Source organism: Arachis ipaensis, chromosome B10, assembly GCF_059453495.1.
Source record: "Arachis ipaensis isolate K30076 ecotype BB chromosome B10, ASM5945349v1, whole genome shotgun sequence".
Lineage (NCBI taxonomy): Eukaryota > Viridiplantae > Streptophyta > Magnoliopsida > Fabales > Fabaceae > Arachis > Arachis ipaensis.
The window spans coordinates 61,691,283-61,698,051 of NC_142435.1; positions in this window are offsets into that span (position 1 = coordinate 61,691,283).

The window sequence follows — 6,769 nt, forward strand, 5'->3', positions numbered from 1 at the left end:
TATTAAATTACAATGAAATAAATTCTAAAACTACCAAAGTAAGAAAGTAACAATAACAACTAGAGAAAGTAATAAATGACATGGAAACATAAATTTGCATTAATTGGAATTAAAATAACAAAAGTGTTCATAACATGAAAATTGCCATAAAAGAAAAAAGAACAAAAGAGATGAAGAAGATAAAGACAATAAAGCATAGAAACATAAATGAAACTACACTAAAGCAAGAATTAAAGTGCTAAAATTAAAAGAAAACTAAGCTAAAAACCCTAATTCTAGAGAGAGGGGGGAGCTTCTCTCTCTAGAAACTAAGTGAAAACATAATAAAAACTAAACCTAATTGCCTCCCCTCATTCCTCTTCACTTTGGCCTTAAATAGTTTCAGAAAATGAGTTGGACTGGGTTTTGGAGGCCCAAAATTCGCCCCAGCCATTTGCATTAATGAGCTCACGTGCATGCATCCGTGCGTATGCACGAAGTTTGGTGCGTACGCATCCTTGCAGCAGCTTCCAAATCTCATTTTCTTCATGATTTCTCCCCTTTTTTATGCTCTTTCTGCACTTTTTCAACCCAAATTTGCCTTGAAAACCCGAAATCACTTAACAAATACATCAGGGCACAAATGGGACTAAAGTAAATTAAAATTGACTAAATTAAGCACAAAAGAGCATGTTTTCACTTTCAAGCACAATTTAGGGAGAAATCTCAAAAGCTTGCTATTTAGATGAATAAATGTGGGTTTATGTGATGAAATCCACTCAAATCAAACCGAAATATATTGTAAAATATGGACTCATCATTAAGACTTATGGTTAGTTTGGTTGATGCAATTAGTCAAACAGTTAATGGAGTAGTAAAAAAAATGAAAATATAGACAATGACCAGCTGAAATAATCAAATGAAGAAAAAGAAAATAAGGAACTGAAATTAAAAGAATTAGCAGGGTAACTAAAATTGCTTAATCTAGCTACCTATCAATTTAATCATTGTCAAATTCAAACCAATCCCTGGTAACGGTGCCAAAAAACTTGATGACCGATATTCACTCCCCATATGAAATAATGAATCAGTTCTTTTGGCAAGCACACAAAAAATAGCGTCAAGTAATAACCCACTAGGAGTGGGGTCGAATCCACAGAGATTGGTAGATTTGAGCAATTTTAATCAATGGGTGAATTAGTCAAGCTGAACAATATAGATCGTGATTGCAGAATTCTAAATAAACAGAAATGTAAATAACTCAAAAGTAAAGAGAAGTAGTAAAGTGTAAAAAAGTAAATGGCAAGAATGTAAAGTGATGTTATGTAAATGACTGAATTATAAATGGGAATGGGGAATAACAGAATGTAAGGAAAGCTATAAAGAATATGGAAGATAAGAATAGGGGAAATTCATTGGGATTAGGAGATATTGCTCTCTTTGGATTAAATCCAGCTGATCCCATCTTCAATCATGCAACTCATTAACCTCTTGGCAATCATGATTGATTGAACCCCAATCCCTTGGTGATTCAATCTCTCAAATCTTGATAATCAACCAATTCCTTAGTCTAATTGCTCATGAAGAGAGTTGTGCTTGGTCCCTGATTAAACCACACATTCTCATAGATCCAAATAGTAGGTGGATTATATGTCACTATATCCAATCCCAAAATCCAGATCTACTCAATTGTGAGAAGGGATTTCAAGCATGATTTCATGTTTCCTTTTTCAAGGTTTTCATGAAAGCCATTTTATATTCAACCTCTTTCCCAAGATGATTGAACAATAGCATGAAGAACGAAATTCCTTCTAGCAAATCAAAGAGAAGATGAAGAGAATAAGAAATTCACTATCATTAATCCATCAAGTACAACAGAGCTCCCTCTCCCAATGAGAGGGAGTTTAGCTACTCATATCTTAAAGAAAAGTACAAGAGATGGAAGAGACGAAGTGAAGTGTAAAACTAAAACTGAAACTTGCAATCCAAAAGCTAACTTCCCAACCCTCTTTTCAATACTTCTAGGGGTTATTTATAATTAAGAAAATACAAAAGAGAAAAGAAAATTACAGCTGGAGGGAAAAGGAAACCTCATAAAACGTGACCCTTTAGCTTGGCGTGTGGCTAGCGTTTGAGTGGCGTGCCACGCCTAGCCACTAAGTTTGGCTTGGCGCGCCACGCCCAGCTCCTCAAGTGGCACGCCCCTTGCATGAACCTCCCTGGCGTGCCACGCCTTCGAACCCAAGTGGCATGCCTAGGGTCTTCTTAATCATTTGGTTAGCCTAGCATGCCACGCCTTCGAGCCCAAGTGGCACGCCCAGGTTTTTTTCTTCTTGCTTCTCTTCTCTAGAAATTTGAACCTGCGTGGCACGCCTAGGGTTTGGCGTGCCACGCCCATTGTGTGTACTTCATCTTACTCTCTAGAAATTTGAACTCGCGTGGAATGCCTAGGGTCTAGCGTGCCACGCCCATTGTGTGTACTTCATCTTCCCTTCTGGAAAATATCACTGGCGTGCCACGCCAACGTATTGTATGCATGGTTCCTTGTTCCAGTGATTGACGTGCCACGCCTAGCATTCAAGTGGCACACCCATGGTCTTCTGGTCTTGGCGTGCCATGCCTTGAAGCTCAAGTGGCATGCCCAGTCTTCTTATTCTTTGTTTACTGAAGCTGGTGTGCCACGCCTTCGATATCAAGTGGCACGCCCAAATCAAGGATTATAGGTGGCGTGCAACGCCTGAGACTCAAGTGGCACGCCAAATCAAGGATGATAGCTAGCGTGCCACGCCTTCGATACCAAGTGACACGCTCAAGTGTTTGGACCTTCACCTCCTCCTCTGGAAACTTGTACCGGCGTGCCACGCCTTGGTGTTCAGGTGGCATGCCCATATTGGTGTGACTCCTTCAAGCCTGGCGTGCCACGCCTAGGTACTCAAGTGGCACGCCCAAGTGTTGGGTTAGAGTTGGCGTGCCATGCCTTCGATACCAAGTGGCACGCCCAGTGTGTGTCCCCTTCTGGATTAGTGAACTGGCGTGCCACGCCCACAAGTTCAAGTGGCACGCCCATGGTGTATGATGGGATTGGCGTGTGATGAACGGAATTTTGATGGTTTAGAATTTCACAATTGAATTCTCGTCGAAGTATAGTTTCTAAACCAACAATAATCCTTTCATACAAAAATTTGTTTGTTACAAGTACAAACCCCTAATAATCCTAAGAGTAAAGTATCATTTTTGTCCTCAACGTTTGGGGTAAATCCTATTTGTGTCCCTAACGTTTAAATCGTCCTATTTGTATCCTTAATATTTATAAAAGTGATTCAATGTTATCCTACTATCAATTATACTAACAAATCAGATTATATTTTTCAATTATTCTCACTTGGATGTATTCATTCTCAATTAGGTCTCACTTGGATGTGTTCGATTTTAATGTTATACCCACTATTTGTGTTTAAATTCAATTATATCCCTAGAAAAGTGAATTATGTAAATGTTGTAGGAATTAGTTTCAACATTTGATGAGCTATTTTTTGGAGTAGATCATTGATTCCATCCCAAACATTTGTATTCTAACTTCAAGAAGAGATTTTTAAAACTCAAACTAAAGCGCTCATGATGTGTAATTGACGGCAGGATAAAATTGAATCACTTTTACAAACGTTAGGGATACAAATAGGATGATTTAAACGTAAGGGACACAAATAGAATTTACCCCAAACGTTGGGGACAAAAATGATACGTTACTCTAATCCTAATAACTAAAGTATTTAAACCTCGGGTCGTCTCTCAAAGGAATTGCAGGGTAGTATTCTTGTTGTTGGTTATGAGTTGTATATTTTGGGGTTTTGGATGAGAAATAAGAAAAGTAAATTGTAAAAGAAATTAAATAACAAAAAGGCCTTGGGAAGGTTTGGTGGTCAATGATCTCTATCTTTATCACTTACCACAATATGATAATTGCAAGGGTTAATCCCACTAAGTCATCCTCTAACAAGTAAAGGAAAGTCAAGTGAGTTATATCAATCCTAGTCCATGGGTCCTAGCTATTCACCAATTGAACTAATGAGAGCTAGAGTCAATGGCTACCAACTATCAATCACTTGGACATTAGTAACTCAAGAATTCCTAAGTTACCTTCCCAAGCCAAGAACATAAAATTCTACTCTAACATCCTTTCAAGCATTTTGACAAACACTTGGAAGGTATAAAAGGAAAGCATAGTAAATTGACAACAAGAATGAAATCTAAAAACTCTTATTGCAAAGAATTAACAACAACAATCAAAGAGAACATTATTGATATGAATTACCTCAAATCGCATTGAAAGAAAATAGAAGCGACAAGAGTAGATCTACAACAAGGTATAGAAACAACATAAAAGAAATTACAACAAAAGAAGAGAAGAACAGGATGTAACAATCAAAGAATTGAGAGGTAGAAGTAGCTAAAGCATGAATTAAAACCTAAATCTAAGCTTATTATCCTAAACCTAATCCTAATCCTAGAGAGAAGTGAGAGCTTCTCTCTCTAAAACTACTTCTAAAATTAGAACTAATGAATGAATGAGCAAAAGATGAATTCATGCCTCTTCCCTTCAATCTTTGGTGTTTTTGGCACCAAAGTTGGTTTAGATTGGGCCCCACAGCTTCTCAGAATTTGCTGGGCACAATTTCTCTATAAAATCACGTGCCGGCACCGACGCGTACGCGTACAGCACGCGTGCGCATCCCTTGAAGTTTTGCCATCCACGCGTGTGCGTACACTGCGCGTGCGCATCCATGAGCGCATCCAAATCTTTGGCTTTTTTTCATGTGTTCTCCACTTTGCATGCTTTTCTCTTCACTCCTTCGATCCATTCCTAGCCTTTTCAACCTGAAATCACTTAACAAACAAATCAAGGCATCTAGTGGAATTAAAAGTGAGTTAAAATCATCAAATTAAAGGTCTAAAAGCATCTCTTCACATTTATGCACAAATTAAGAGAGAATCACAAAATCATGCTAATTCATTGAATAAATGTGAGAAAAAGTTGATAAAATGCTCTAAATTCAACACAAGAAAAACCCTAAAAACGGATTTATCAACCTCCCCACACTTAAATCATAGCATGTCCTCATGCTATACCAAGAATGAAGTAAGGGGTATGACATTTATTCAATGCAACAAAACAATCTACACACTATCTAAATGCAACTACCGATTATGAATGCGAATGCTTGGTCAAAATAAATTAACTCCCCAGAGAACATATGTAAGCATAAGGGCTAAAGCAATAGGAACTAAATCTAACCCAACCCACAATTGTATTGAATTATCAAAAAGATTTACAAACTTGCATGAAGAAGAATGATCATGGTGAAAACATGTAGTTGAGCAATCGAACCCTCACCGGATGTGTATCTGCTCTAGTCACTCAGTGTTTAGGGGTTGATTCACTCAATTCTCCTCTATTTCATGCTTTCCAAGATTTGTTCTTCATCTAACAATCAACAATTACTCAATGCATGCATACAATTATCATGAGGACTTTCTCAAAGGTTGTAATGGGGCTAGGGTCAAGGTATGGTCATATATAGTTAAGTGAACTAGAATTTGAATCTTTGATTAACCTAGACTTTCCCATCTAAGCTATGTAACAACCTATACAATTAAGTTCTAACCTAACTACCCATTCTTCATTTTTTACACACTCATGCATTTTCTTTTTATTTTATAACACTTATGCATTGATTCTTATTGAACTTTACTTTGGGACATTTTGTCCCCCTTTTATTTCTTTCTTTTCTTCTTTTCTTTTTCTATTTCTTCTCTTTTTTTTTTCTTTTCTTTCTACATTTTCTTTTTCTTTTTCTTTTGTTTTTTCTTTTGTTTTTCTCATTTTTTCATTTTTTTTCTTTTCTTTTTTTCTACTATATACAAGAATATCAATGCATAGGGTCTAACATTTCATTAATACATGAGCATGTACCCAATTCCCAAATATAAATACAAAGTACCCTTTTATCCCCACCAATGTTCCCAAATCTCATCAAACTTGAATAATAAACACTCTCACTAGCCTAAGCAAATCAAAGATCCAAACAAGGACTTTTATTATTTTTCGCTTTAGGCTTGTAATGTGCTAAAATAAAGAACAATTGGGTTAAGCATAAGCTCAAAAATTGGCTAACAATAGAAGATAAAAGGTAGGCTATTTGGGTAAGTGAGCTTTGTGAAACAATGGCCTCAATCATATAAATGCATGAATACAAGGAATAATGGACATAAAGAATTAAACAAATCAAGGATCACAATGATAGAAAGAGAACAATTGCACACAAGATTGGAAAATAGGTGGTTATAAGATGTAACCACATCATTAGGCTCAAATCTCACATGCTTGTGTTCTTAGCTCAAAAACATGCTTCACAAAATATATAATTCAAGCAAGTTCCACAAAAATTTTCAATCAATTGGGGTGGTGCCCTATAGATATGTTCTTTGGAAAATTTCATTGTTTTTTGACTAAGCTTATCCTAAATGCAATTTTGTGATTTAGAAATTTTAAATTCCTTACTTTATCCCTTCTTTTTTCAATCAAAACAATTTCCTTATGTAAAAAGGGTAAGCTTAGGTTTCAACAATCTGAAATATTTTTCTAATCACAATCCAAAAGGACCAAAACAACTACATAAAGCAAAATCCAACTAAAATATAAAATATCAAGAATGCAAGGTGCAAAATGCAACAACCTAAAATAAAAGTATCTCAAAATAACAAATATATACAATAATCCAAAAAGTAGTAA